The following is a 15,480-nucleotide window of genomic DNA, read 5'->3' as shown; positions in this document are numbered from 1 at the left end:
ATTCAGCATAACAAAACTCATGACACTGCAATAATTTAAAGCAAAAGTGTTTAAATTAAGTGGCACTTTAAAATGACTGCTGTTATTAATGTTTCTAATCCCATATTTATTTTTGAAATTTCACATGTTCATATATATATATATATATATATATATATATATATATATATATATATATATTCCATTTCTTTTATTGGCATGGTAGAGTGAGATTTGGTACCTAGCAGAATTTAAATACATATAAAGAATAAGAGTATACACAGACTGATTTAGATGCTACCACCTAATATAAACCTTTTAAGAATATTAAGCATTTGTATTACTCATAGTTTTCATTTTCCTACCTGTGTCTTTCAAGTCAATGAACATATTAAAGTAAATTGGCTGGTGTGAGAAATAACAGACTGTATTTTTAAAATGAAGGTGTTAACATATTATTTGTGATAAAATAATAACATGTTGAATCTTCTAGGAAATGAATCAAATGTAATGCACAATGTAGTGAATATTTGGTTATAAAGATATTAGGATCCTCCAGGCCTCTGCACATTTTCCCAGACTTGTGTGGTTAATTGCTTTATTGCTGTGGACATATCAAAAGCTGGAATCAAAAACTTAATCTCGGCCAGATTTCCAAATGGATTCTGACAATGACACTCATAAATAATGAAAATCTGTGGCTACAATTAGCTACAAATCAAACTGTGCTTATCAGAGTGATGTGAATAAGTAGCTGAACCAAGAGTATGTAAAAGGAATAAAAAAAGGAAGTAGCAAAAAAATAAAAATAAAAAAGGTGAAAAAGAGCCTATTGAACAGTGAGAAAGTAGGCAAGTTTGATGTGGTAAAACACAGTATTGTCAGAATTTGTAAAATAATTAGTGTGGATGTACTTATAAAAGCACACCCCAAAAAGTCAACATCATGGACAGTTAATGGAATAGTTGTGGAAGAGCTTACCTATTGTTATTTATATATCAAATTTAAAATGGGAGAGGGGAAAAGGGTGTGTGTGTCTAAAACAGTTAACTATTACCATCAAACTTGATGAGTTTTCAAATAAAAATACAGTTAATTATCAAATAAAAATACAATTTTTAAAGGGTGGCAATGAATGATAGGACCCTCTGCATCTTTATTTTCAGAGGTGCCCACATTGTAGAATAAAAATAAGAGAGAAGTTAAAGACAGTAAAAACTCCCTTTCTGATCTCGGAAATGTAATTTGAAACCTTTTCCACATTATTGACTTTTCACACTGTTGCCATCTTGATGCAAAAATCTATGAGGAGAAGGAAAGCAGAAAACTGCAATCTTTATTATTGGTTATCTAGGTATGTAAATACAGTTCACTTTGCAAATAAATATCCAACAGATCACCCTGTGAATTGACACAAGTACCTCAAACTCCTTAAAACTTTTTTAAAATTTATTTATTTATTAGTTTCAGGTGTACAAGACAAGGTAATACTTAGACGTTGACCCTCTGAAATCAATGTCTCACCATGATTCAAAACTCTTAAGGGTTGTTTCTGAAATGCAAGCTAGCAAGCAAGCTGTTGGATTTCCTCACTGAATTAAAGTTTGGTTTTCTTTCCACTAGGAACAAACACTAAACTTGACCTCCAAAGGACCTAAGGTAAAGCCACTTAATAGCTATGCTCAAGCCACTTTACCACCCTATATTTTTTATCTTTTAGGGCTGCTATGACTTGGTTTAAGGGAGTCTTTACATAAATGTGACTAGTATTAGAGAAAGGCTAAACAAGGAATGGTTTAAAAATAAACACTTGGATAAATGTAAGTAATAATCATAGAGAAATGTACAACTTGAATGTGGGGAGAGGATCATTTTCAAATAATTTTAGAAATAGCCATACCACCACCACAGGTGACTCAATATTACTTTCCCTTCATTCAAAAATTGTCTCCTCCAGACCTGCCTCACTGTTTCCTAGCCAGTTGTTGTCAATTCCCCTCTTTGGTTAAGGAGTCTTGCTTGTAGGATCCCTTATTTTAATGCAAACATCCATAAGGAGATTTAACTATTAAACCAGAATAAATTTGTCTATGAGATTATTTCTCACACTCTAGCAGTATTTAGCAAGATGGGCTATATTTATGGAAAACGCATGTAGTTTTGACAGACGGAAGATGCAGAGAAGAGTGGTTCCTGACCGGGAGCAGAGACAGCTGGCTGAGGTATCACGGAGGTGGGAAGGTTGGGGGTTGGGCCGAGTGGGCTTTTTGAGGGAGGCCTGTAAGGCTATGCAGAGTGGAAAGAGAAAGGCAGAAAAAGGCAGCAAAGATGCTTCTGGAACCAGGCTAAAAACTTGACCATCTTGCTCCAAATCAGCTTTGACTTCAAATAACATGAAAGAGATGAGGATCCATTTATCTTATTTTCCCTGGTTTCTTCAGACTGTGTTCTTTGCAATGATTCTGACACCATTACCTTAATTTCTTTCTTTGCCCTTTAGAGTCTTTATATGAAGTCTGTTTGGCTGAGACTGCTGAAATAAGTATTTATCTCCTGCACATTGAATTTTGGTAACCTTGATCAGCAGGGCCAACCGCAGAGTTTCCCATTACAATTTGAAACAGTACCAAAACAATAAATTGCAGCAAGAATAAAGTATACCTGAGAATGAAATTCATTGCGATTAAAAGGCAAGGTTTGCTTGGATAAGATTAGACATTTTTGTTTGACGACACTCATAAATTTGAAAATATATAAAAGAAAAACGGAATTAACACAAACTAGGCAGGTTGTATCATTAAGAAAAAGTTCACATTTTAAAAAAAATGAGTGAGGGTGTGTGACAAAGTGGAAAGGACCGTATAAGAACAAATACTCCAAGGGAAGTTGGCACATAGCCCAACTACCCCTTTAATAAAAGAAGGGGATTGGAAAAATGGGTTAGCTATTTGGCCTTTTTCTCACATAGTGTCTGTAACCTAGTCAGACCAGGGAGCGATGTTTCAAAGCTGCAATGCGGAGTGATGTTCACTAATAGGCAAGACATCTACTATCTCTATGTGAGTTCAAAAGAAAAAGATTGTACAGGAAGGACTAGCCTCAGAGGTACAGTCACAACAGCACCAGGTGGAAGGAGTCCAGAACTCAGACTCATGCTATTCTTTCTCTTCCTCCCTATGTCTAGATTTCTGTAAATGCCTAGATTTTGTGCTCTCTCTCACTTGTTATTTTTTTAAAACACCTCTATTGAAATATCACTCACAAAGCATACTATACACTCATTTAAAGTGTACAATTCAAAGGTTCTTAGTACATTCACTGTAGTGTGTAATTATCACCACAATCAATTTTAGAACATTTTTATCACTCCAAAAAGAAAGCTCGTACCAATTATCATTTCTCCTCTTATTCTCCCTTTCTCCCTAGCCCCAGGCAACAACTAATCTACTTTCTGTCTCTATAGACTTACCTATGCTGGACATTTCAAATAAAAGAGATCCTACAATATGTGGACTTCTGTATCAGGCTTCTTCTACTTAGCATAAAGTTTCCAAGGTTCATCCGTATTGTAGCATGTATCAGTACTTCATTCCTTTTAATGGTTGAATAATATTCAATTGTATGGATACACCACATTTCATTTATCTGTTCTTCAATCAATGGACATTTGAGTTGGTACCACTTTGGGGCTGTTATGAACATTTGTGTACAAGGTTTTACATAGACATATGCTTTCATTTCTCTTTAGTATGTACCTATGAGAGGCATTGCTGGGTCATATAGTAGCTCTATGTTCAATCTTTTGAGAAAATGCCAGACTGTTTTTTCCACAGTGAATGTACAATTTTATATTTCCACCAACAGTGTTGGAGGGTTTTAATTTTTGCATATCCTCACCACCACTTGTTATTATTGTTACTGTTGATTATCTTCTATGTCATGCTGCAGCTCTGCAGTGAGGAGTTGGAATATAGGTCACTGGTACTGAAATCGGGGGCAGGGAGAAACCAAGAGTCATTGTCTCCATAAAAGCAGTTGATTCTGTGGGCCTGCTCTGTGAACTCATTACCAATTTATCCTATCATGTTTTTCTTTGCCTTATGCTGCTTTTGCATTGGAAATATTTTTCTATTAAAATTAAAAATATCCTTTAGTTCAAAAAATCTACTTTGCTTTGAGACTATATCTTATAGATGTAAAATTACCTGATCTTGAATATACATGTATAAATAATGTTTACGATGGCGTTGTTACAAAAAATTAAATTAACTGGAATATTTACGGGAAAGGAAATGGATGAATAAGGTATAAATCCCGTGCATGGAACACTATGTGGAAACCATAAAGAGTGAGTTTAGACCTATACCTTAGGATCTGGAGGGAAGCTCATTATATATGTTTTAAGTAAAAAATGCAAGTTGCAGAGTAGTGTGTACAATATGATCACATTTTGGGGAACTAAGGAAGAGAGCCAACAAATTATATAAGTGCTTATGGATTAGAGCATGAATAAAAGTGAGGAAGGCTAAAGAACCATTATGATGGCTCATTTAGAAGGAGTTGAAAGTGCAGGAAATTTGAAATGTTCTCTTTAACAGTTCTGCATTTTTACTTCTTGTAATTTGACTAATTTAAAAACTTATGAAAAAAGTCTATCTTCTTTTTAAAAAATTATTTTCTTGACTTGCTGTTTAATAGCTCCTATTCAATAATTAGAGGTAATTAACTTATTACATTCTCTTGGAGAAGGTGGGCTTTAAAAATCCTTCCTCATATATTGTAAGAAATGAAGTCGTGTAAGAAATGTAAGAGCAGTATTTTGTTCTTTCAATGTTCTTTTTTGAAATACAGTTGACTTTTTAAAGAGATTTTTATTAAAACATAGCTAACATACTATATTATATTAGTTTCAGGTGTACACAACAGTTATTCAGCATTTATATACCTAAAGAAGTGATCACCATTAGCCCAGTAACCATCTGACACCATACTATGCTATTACAATATTATTGACTATATTCCCTATGCTGTGCATTACATCCCCATGACTTGTTTCATACTTGGAAATCTGAACCTCTTAATCCCCATCACCTCCCCCCCCCTTTTATAATTTTTCAATTACATTTGACATTCAATATTGTTTTATATTAATTTCAGGTGTTCAGCTTAGTGGTTAGACATTTATATAATTTAAGAAGTGATCCCCTGACTAGTTTAGTATCCACCTGGCACTATACATAGTTATTACCATATTATTGACTATATTTCCTATGCTTTACTTTCTATCCCCATGACTGATTTGGTAACTACCAATTTGTACTTCTTAATCCCTTCGCCTTTTTCACCCTGCCCCCCAATACCCTTCCCATAAATCACCTCAATAAATCTAGTACCCAGCTGACACCATAGATAGTTATTACAATATTATTGACTATATTGCTTATGCTATACCCTACATCCCCATGACTACTGTGTAACAACCAATTTGCGCTTAATACTTTCCTTTTATTCACCTACCCCCAAACCTCCTCCCATCTGGCAACTATCAAAATGTTCTCTGTATCTGTGAATTTGTTTCTGTTTTGTTTGTTAACTTTGTTATTTGGATTCCACATATAAGCGGAATCACTTCGCATCTGTCTTTCTCTGTCTGACACTCCACTCAGCACAATACCCTCCAGGTCCAACCATGCCGCCACAGATGGCAAGAACCCATTCCCTTACATGACGGAGCAACGTTTTATTGTATATATGTACCACCTCCTCTTTATCCATTCATCCATTGATGGACAGCCAGGCTGCCTCTATATCTTGGCCATTGTAAACAATGCTGCAATGAACATAAGAATGCATGCATCTCCTCCAAGTAGTGTTTTGCGTTTCTTTGGATAAATACCCAGAAATGGGATTACTCTGTCCCTTGTTATAGCCTTTGTTTTAAAGTCTATTTTGTTTGGTATTAGTATTGCTACCCAGCTTTGTTTTCTTTCATTTCTATTTTCATGAAATATCTTTTTCCATTCCTTTACTTTCAGTCTGTGTGTCTTTTGATCTGAAGTGAGTCTCTTTGTAGGAAGCATATGTAAGGGTCTTCTTTTCGTATCCAGTCAGTCACCCTATCTTTTGATTGGAGCATTTAATCCATTTACATTGAAAGTAACTGTTGCTATATATGTAGTTATTGGTATTTTATTATTCATATTTTTATCTTTTTTTCATCTTAAAGAAGTCCCTCTAACATTTCTTATAATAATGGTTTGGTGGTGATAAACTCCTTCAGTTTTTGTTGTTGTTACTGTTTATTTGTTCATTTGTTTTTTTTTGTCTGGGAAGCTCTTTATCTGTCCTTTAATTCTAAATGGTAACTTTGCTGGGCAGAGTAATCTTGGTTCTATGTCCTTGCTTTTTTCATCATTTTGATATTTCGTGCCAATTCCCTCTGGCCTGCAAAGTTTCTGTTGAGAAATCAGCTGACAGTCTTAAGATGCTCCCTTGTAGATAACTAATTGCTTTTCTTTTGCTGTTTTTAAAATTCTTTGTCTTTAACCTTTGGCATTTTAATTATGATGTGTCTTGGTGTGGGTCTCTTTGGGTTCATCTTGTTTAGGACTCTCTGCACTTTCTGGGCTTGTATGTCTATTTTCTCCACTAGGTTAGGGAAGTTTTCCATCATTATTTCGTGAAATAGGTTCACAATTCCTTGCTCTCTCTCTTTACCTTCTGGTACCCTGATGATGCAAACGTTGTTAGGCTTGATATTTTCTCAGAGCCCTCTTAAAGTACCTGTTTTGAGGAGGGGATTTTTTTTTTCTTTTTGCTTTTCTGATTAGGTGTTTTCTGCTACCTTATCTTCTAAATCACTGATTCAACCCTCTGCTTCATCTAACCTATTGTTGATTCCTTCTAATGTATTCTTCATTTCAATTATTAGATTCCTTATTTCTGACTGGTTCTTTTTCATGTTTTCTACCTCCATTTTTATGTTTCCTATCTCTTTGTTAACGTTCTCTCTGAAATCATCGAGCATCCTTAAAACTAGTGTTTGAACTCTGCATCTGGTAGATTGCTTGTCTCCATTTCGTTTAGTTCTTTTTCTGGATCTTTTTTCTGTTCTTCTATTTGGGAAATGTTTCTTTGTCTCCCCATTTTGGCTGCCTCCCTGTGTTGGTTTCTATATATTAGGTAGGGCTGCTAAGCCTCCCAGTCTCAGTATAGTGCCCTTACATAGTAGGTGTCCTGTATGGCCCAGTGATGCAGTCTCCCTGGTCACCAGAGGCAGGTGCCCCAGGTGTGTTGCTTGGGTAGGTTGTGTGTGCTCCCCTATTGTAGTTGAGCCTGGGTTGCTGTGTGCAGGGCAATGGGAGAGACTGACCCTCGGGCTGACTGATTGTGAGGACTGGCCTAGGCTACAGTGGAGGAGCTGTTGTGCGTGGGCTGACCCTATGCAGCAGGGTTTGCTTTAGCAGGGCTCTGGTGCTGTCCCAGTCTGTCTTTTGGGTGTGTCATCCTAGAGATTGTGAGGTGATGCTCTGGCTCAGTCTGAAGAAGGGCACCAGCCATGCCAACACCAGGGCTTCCTGGGAGAGGCTTCACTGCAGGATAAGTTCAGCTGCAATCTGTGCTCCACCTGAGCCACGTAGCATGTGCCAGAAAGCAATCCACAGTTGGCTGCCCACTGTGCTGGGCTTGAAGGTACCTCAATAGGCCAAGCCGAAAAACAGGTTGACCTTCATTAGTGCTAGACTTAAGGTTACTCACCTACACGTACAGGACATGCCAAAACCAAAAGTTCCTTGTTTGGGTTTTGTGAACCACTGAGAGATTTTAGAAAAGTCTACAGCATAAACCAAGGCAGGCTGTTTATATGCAAAAGCCACTAGAAGCTGCTTGGGTAGGTCTGCAATTTGGGTGGGTAGGGTGGGGTCTCAGGTGTCAGCCAGGTTGATGAGAACTCAGATATGGTGCCCCCCTACATCTGCATGCTGGGAGTGGGGAGGGCTCAACAAAGAAACAATGGCTTCCATCAGTTTCTACATCCTGAAGAAAGCTGTCCCTCTAGCACCCACCCTGAGTCAGACAACTCAGTTCCTCCCCATCTGTCCCTGGTACCTTTGGAGCTGCTGCCATAGTGCTGGACCTCAGAGTGAGTGAGTCCATTAGAAAGTCTGTGAGCAGGCCCTTTAAGAGGAGCACCTGGAACTCCAGCTGCCCTCTGTTTCACTCAGTCACAATCTCCACTGTTTTTCACAGCCAGCAGTTATGGGGACATCTCTCCCCGACACTGAAACCCTTGGCTGGGAGCCTGGTGTGGGGCTGGGCCCCCTCGCTCCTCCAAGGGGTGGCTCTACAGCTAAGATATCCCTTCTGATTTTTAACGGTCACATGCAATTGTTGGGCCAGCCCAGTCCGTGGCTCTGCCCTTCCTACCAGTCTCGAGTTGCTTCTTCTGTACGTTCTTAGTTGTAAGACTTCATTTCAGCAAGACTTCAGGTGATTCTCAATGATGGTTTCTCTGTTGTTGTGATGGTTGCTCTGTTTAGTTGTAATTTTGATGTGGTTGTGAGACGAGCCAAGCATAATATTTACCTACTCCGCCATCTTGACCGGATATCTCACTTCTTGAATTATTTCATTTTTCTTCCTTTTCCCATCATCACATATGGATTTTTTAAATGAGAATAATCATCCATTTATTATATAGTACAACCCCCAAAACTGAGAATGGGAAACAGATAGAAGAATCTATAAAAATTTAATACACAGAAATAAAATAAATTATAATTGTTTTAAAGTATTTTCCACAGTTATTTAAGCTTGGATGGAATTATCTATTCTCAGACATGGAATAACATTACTCCAAGGGTGGAGTGTAACACAAAACTACAAATTGGGCAAACATTTTTTATTGATGCTTGTGGAATGTGTCACCACCATCTTATCCGGAGTTTGTTTTTTTGCTGTGTTTGCAAAATGATAAGAAGATCACACAGTAATAGAAATGTATGTAACTTTTTTTCTTTTTGAATCCTAATGCATATTTTATGGGACACCAAACACTTTAACCTTCTTAAGCTATATTTGTCAACTGTTTGAACAGAATATCCATCCTTGAACATGCAATAGAAATTTCAATGAGGGCATAAATCGTTACTTATATGGCTCTACACAAAATTACATTTTAAAAATTAACTAAAATCTCACTAAATATCTTAACTCCTCCCACCCCATTTTATGTAAAATGCAAGTACTTTCAACTGCTTGCTCAATTTATCTATGAATATGATATTAACATCCATATACACATATTGATAATCTCAGATTCCTAGAGGACAGAGCAAGTGGCTACTGCACACCATACTTACAATCTAATTTATTACTCAAAACACAGTCTAATGAAAGCCACTGCAGGTTGTCCCCTCAGCATTCATCTTGAACTCAGCTGTGACAGGAACCTCTGTCAGGGGAAATGTAAGGCTGAGGCTGTATGGCGAACTTGAAGAGAAGGGTGAGAAAGGAAAACCCCAGCATGTTTGCAAGCAGAGAAAGCAGGATTAGAATGAATGGCCCCAGAGAATATGTCTTTTCTTCAAGATAAGATTTGTGAAGCCTCCAGGGGAAGACAAACATATGGACAAAAGGTTTGGTGGCTCAAATGAGAAAAATTATGTTGTGAGTCTGCTGACTGATAAAGAAAGAGCATCTTCTTAAGCGTGGCTCATGAAGGATTTATATACCTATCCACAAAGATCATGCCGTTTTGATACTGGAAACCATTTGTAATTAGAGAAACGACTTTCAAACTGATTTTATGAAAAGCATTCTGAAAATAAACTTGCATCTTATTAATATTTTTACTTAGTAATTATCGCTTTAGAACAATCCAAGACCCAGTGGTAATAATATGCCTATGATATATCTGCTAGTATCTGACAGTCAAACTGCAGTAGGTATTGGTATAAATATGCGTATGGTTTGGCACGAAGCAGCAGGTCTTTAATAATTGTGACTGAAGCGGCTCCACAGTGATTCACAATGTGGATCCAAAACTGGCCACGTGGCAAGGAACTGGATACAAACTTAGCAGTAAGCCAGGGGGCTCAAGACATCAGACCAATAAAGGCCAAAGCAGGGGGAAAGGATTACCCCCACTGTGTCCGGAGGAGGGCTATAAGCTGTATCTATCTACTCACACCTTCTGCTTGGTAATCTACAAAGTGGGTTGGCCTCCAAGCCTTAAAGAAGCACTTGCTGTACTTAACAGCCAAAATTAGTTAACAATCAGTTAGGCAGGGGAGCTAAAAGAGGGAGCTAAGAGGAAAACATTAACATGAAACAATGATAAACTGGAGCTATTTAACTTGTGTCTTTAAGTACAGAAATTTAAGGTTGGGTAAACATGACCATCTAAATCCTTTAATCCTGCCGCTGACATTTATAGTGACTGAGAAGGATTAATCATTTTGATCTCTAAATGAATCATTTTAAGTAGTTAATATTTAAAAGTCATAAACTTTGGAGTTGCGGTAATTAGCCCAGTGGGTCTGATTAATGCTTCAGGTTTCTGTAGTTCTTTATACCGCCCTATGCTCACAAAGAAAAAGTTTTCTCTGCACCAGTAAGTATGTATCTCACAAAACATGAAAAAGGGTTTTAGATTCCTTTCGTTTTTGTAGGATGACAGAGGTGAGGGGGAACACAAGGGAAATGAAAAGTTTGGGGTATAACTGGGAATTCAGAGCAGCATTAAGTGCGGAATGGTAAGACCATATGGTCATATTTCTTTTGAAGTCTAGGATCAGTTCCCATTATTCACTATAATGGCATCCAAGACTAAACTAAATTGCAGTCTTTCAAATTAAAAGCATTTTGCTCTTGGATCTCAAATTTTCCTCTTTTACAATTTCCAACATGCCTGAATGTTTAATATATTTTCATAATACAAGAAAATACAAATAAATACAACAAAAAAAAGAAGAGTAAGAAAACAAAATAATAATGTATTTCCCTTTCACTTCCAAAGCAGAATGAAATGGTACAGAAAGACACACGATTAGTATCCTAAAGCAGTTATTTTGTCAGCTGCCCAATGCTTCTGGTGACATTTTAAAATGATATGTATTAGTTTCATGTTCTACACTTAACAATTCTTTTGACCTATATGGAACATGCAGCATGTAGAAAGATTTAAAAATTATCATTTTAGTAAGAGTCTAGCAATAAAATTGCCAAAAAAAGTAATCTATATCTAAGAGCTAAAAATGAGCTTTTTTTTTTTTTTCAGTTTGGAAATTGACGAAAATATTTGAAAGGTCCCGTCCCATCTGTATGCCCCCAACTCTTCATTGTCTCCCTCAGCACAATCTTGGATAAGTTGTGGATGCTATTATCTTAATGGGCGTAATGTCTTTATTCAGCAAAACATTAGAGTGCAATGGCAGCAGAGGTTGTTTTTAAGAGGCCTGGTTATGGTTCAGTGGGGACAAAGTGACTCTGCCCCAGCAACCAAATGAAATCTCACTCTGCTGCAGTTGAATGAAAGGGAAAACACAAACCTAACACTTTCCATATTCAACTATACTTGCTTGAACATGCCTGCTTTGTGTTTTCCTTTTCTAATGTATTACTGTTAGGTAAATTTTATATGCAGTGAAATACACAAATCATAACTGGACATTTCTGTGAGTTTTAACATGTATCCACCAGGAACCCAAACAAAATATGGCACATCTCTTCCACATCTCCCAAGTTCTCCCATCTCCTGCAGTCAATCCCTTCCCCCACAGGCAACCACTGCACGACTTCTTTTACTATAAATTCATGTTGTCTGTTCTTGAACTTTGTATAAATGGAGTCAGAGAGTATAGACTCTGGATCTTTTCACTTAATGGAATGTTTTCGAGATTCTTTCCTGTTGTTGCATGTATCAATAGTTCATTCTTTTTTATTGCCAAGTTGTATACTATTGTGTGAATATACTCCAATTTGTTATATCCGTTCACGTGGTGATTCTAGGTGGGGTGGATTATGAATAAAGCTGCTACGAAGATACGTTTTAATTTGTTTTGGGTAAATACTTAGGACACAAATTGTGGGTCCAAGGGGAGATGTTATTTTTAACTTCATACAAGAAATCGCCAGTTTCTAAAGAAACTGTGCCATATTTTATACTCCCAACAGCAGTGTATGAGAATTCAGTTGTTCCACATTCTCACCAATATTTGGTGCTTTGTATCTTTTTTTAATTTTAGTCATTCCAGCGAGTGAGTGGTATTATCTCATTGTGGTTTTAATTTTCATTTCCCTGATGACTAATGACGTAGAACATTTTTTCATGTGCTTATTAAACACTTGTCTTTTCTGTGTAGTTCCTACACATTTTAAAATTGCGTTTTTAAAATCTTTTTCTTATTGACTTATAGGAGCTCTTTATATATTCTGGACAAGTCCTGTGTAATATAAGTATGTGTATGTAAAACTTCCTCTCCGACTATGGCTTGCCTTTTTATTTTCTCGAGGATATCTTCTGACAGGTGGAAGTTTTAAGTTTGATGAACTCTAATTTATCAATATTTTTCTTTTTATGTTTGTCCTTTCTATAACCTCTCTAAGCTATCTATGCCTAACCCAAGGTTGCAAGCATATCCAACAGCATGTTTGGTTTTTACTGTGGCTTTCAAAAAGGTTTGGGTTTTCTGTAGAAATTAGGAAGAAAATGATTGGTATTGACTCTGGTTATTTCTGGCTCTGGAACTCAGCAGCTGCTCACCAATTGAGGACGTTAACAAGTTTTGGTCTCTGTTTTTTTCATCTATAATATGGATTTAGAGTACCTCAAAGATCTTCCCACCATGTAAGTGTACGCAGATGCAGGAAGAAAGTAGCACAATGGAGCATGAAACAAAGCTGAGAACAATATCGTCAAGAGTGTAAGGAGGCGGAAATAGAAGAGAACAGGCATTAGTTGAAAAGTATGAGACACAAGGGTTAAAATTTCCTTTTGCACCAGGAACTTTGGTTTATATTTCATCCCTAAACTAAATCAGAAACACTTTGCCATCTCCTGCCTTAACTACCATGCCTGGAGTTCATCCTGAATTGAAAACTAACTGTCACATCCAAGACAATGGGGGCATTAACAAGCTGTATTTGCCTGTCTTGAAAGGGGCTTTGCCTCCCCATTCACAAAGTGTAGAACCAACCTGCTGCAGTTCCAAGTAGGAATTATTTTTGGCCTTTGACCTTTGGTGATTTCAAATTGGCAACTTTCCCCTCATAGCCCTACTCTCCAAATACAACCTGTTAATGTTTTGCTATTCTCTGTCTCTTTCTCTCCTCTCCTCTCCTCTCCTCTCCTCTCCTCTCCTCTCCTCTCCTCTCCTCTCCTCTCCTCTCCTCTCTCTTCCTTTCTTTCTTTCTTCTTTCTGTAATTCTATGACTAGATTTTTATTGTGTTTACTTCACACACTTTTATAAGAGTTTTTGACTAAAGTTTTGAGTAAAACAATTCATAAGTTTCTCTTCATTTACTGGCTTCTTCCTAAGCCAAAACTCACAATTGTACAGAAAGTCCTCAGTTCAGGAATCTACTTTTTAGAAGTTGATAGAGATCAGTATATATTTTGCCATGAAAACAACATACAGGAAGCCAGGATGGAACAGGTAAGCCTTTTATCTGTATCCCAGAACCCGGGTTCACAGCATTATAGCGCATGACTTCCACCTTATGAGGCTGTCTGAAAAAAATTCATTCAGAATTCCAACCAGGGAAACGTCCCACCACAGTAGCCTCTTCCATTAATTTTCTGTTTTCCAGGCTGAGCAGAATTTCCTAAGTAAACCACTGGTACAGACAAGAGGGGAGTCAGGATAGTAGCTGTGCCCTGGGGATCTAGGAACTGGATTAGCTACTGCGTTTCTCAGACTAATTGGAAAACCAATTACCTTTTTATATGTTTACCGACCACTTTAATTTGCTCTTCTGTGAACTGTCTAGTCATGCCATTTTCCCATTGGATTGCCTGTCTTTCTGTTTTCAATTTGTATGCTACTCTTAGTATATTATATACATATATAAACCTGTATCTTTCATATGGAATATAAACATATTTCCCAGTATAATCATTTTGTTTATGGTATTTTTATTTACACATAAAAGGCTTGAATGAAAAAAAAATCTTTGAAGCCTCTTCTTAGGGACCGTCTATTTCTATAAGAATGGTCTCCCCCATTCTTGGGGTGTACATATCGTCCCCGGGGCGGGCTGTCAGAATTCACAATCACTTCTTCCTTGCCTTCCTCTGTTATAAAACTGGAAAGTAAAAATAGTAAATGTTCCCTCCTCTCACGCAGCTAAGCGTAGCCAAGTATAACAGTTCTGAAAAAAGAGATGTAGGAAGAAGTCGCTGGGGAGTAATACGAAATAGTCCACTGTAAGAGAAAGCCTTCTCACCTTTGCTTTTATTCTACTTCAACCAGGAATATGAAAATGTAGCAAACATCTGGGGATTCCCCAGGACAAGGACACATGCTAAGGATGGCAGAGCAAAAACAAAAAAAAACAAAAAAAAAAAAGAAAGGAAACACACAGAAGGAACCCGGGTCCTTGACAGCGTCTACCTCTGGACTTTCCTTGTTTTGTAACAAAATAATTTTGTTAGGTGTTGAAGCCGTTGTTTTTGGAGCTTCCTGCTGCTCATGGATTAAGTCACTCCTACTTTATTTACCCTCTCAAATTAACTTCTAAAATTCTTATTGCTTTATATTTTTATATTTGTCTTTAATCCATCCTAATTTATTTTTGAATATGCTGAGCGATATGGGTCCAATTTTACATTCTTCCAGATGGATAACCAGTTGTGCCAGCAGCATTTATCAAATCCCACTGAAAACACCATTTTTTTGTTGTTGTTTCATGCTAAATTTCCCTATATATTGGGATCTATTTCTGAAATTTTAGTGTATTCTATTGATTGATTTCTTTATATATGCAATATCGTGTAGATGTGATCACAGAGGGTTCATAGCATTTAAAAATATATATATATTATAAAATTAATATATATAATAAAATTATGTATATTATATATAAAGGCCATTTTATCGTGAGTATTCGCCTCTTAAATATGTTTTTCACTATTTTCAGATATTCATTATTCCATCTGAATTTAAGATCACTTTCTTCAATTAACAGTTAGCCTTGACTTCTATGTACCTATTTTGGGAGAATTGATATTTTTACATCATTCTTCCTATCAAAAAACATTGACTATCTTTATATTTATTTACATCTTATTTTACTTCTTTCAATCATATTTTATAGATTGCTTCATATCAGTTTCCATATCTTTCTTGTAAAATTGATTCCAAAGAATTTTATAGTGTTTGTTGCCATTATGATAGACTATGGTTTTTTCACTTCCAAATTTAGGCAATTATTCATTATTATTTTAAAATAGTATGTAACATGCATCAAATATTGTTCTAAGCAGCTGACATATATTG

General features: G+C 36.7%; 1 protein-coding gene across 9 annotated transcripts in view; it reads right to left on the bottom strand.

The window, feature by feature from the left end:
* The window catches only part of TENM3 (teneurin transmembrane protein 3), a 955,259-nt gene that overhangs the window by 404,223 nt on the left and 535,556 nt on the right, over positions 1 to 15,480 (bottom strand). The gene's annotated exons all lie outside the window — the stretch shown is intronic.

Source organism: Rhinolophus hipposideros (genome assembly GCF_964194185.1).
Source record: "Rhinolophus hipposideros genome assembly, chromosome: 4".
Classification (NCBI taxonomy): Eukaryota; Metazoa; Chordata; class Mammalia; order Chiroptera; family Rhinolophidae; genus Rhinolophus; species Rhinolophus hipposideros.
Note: the sequence above shows the minus strand (reverse complement) of the source record. Positions and strands in the feature narration are given on the sequence as shown.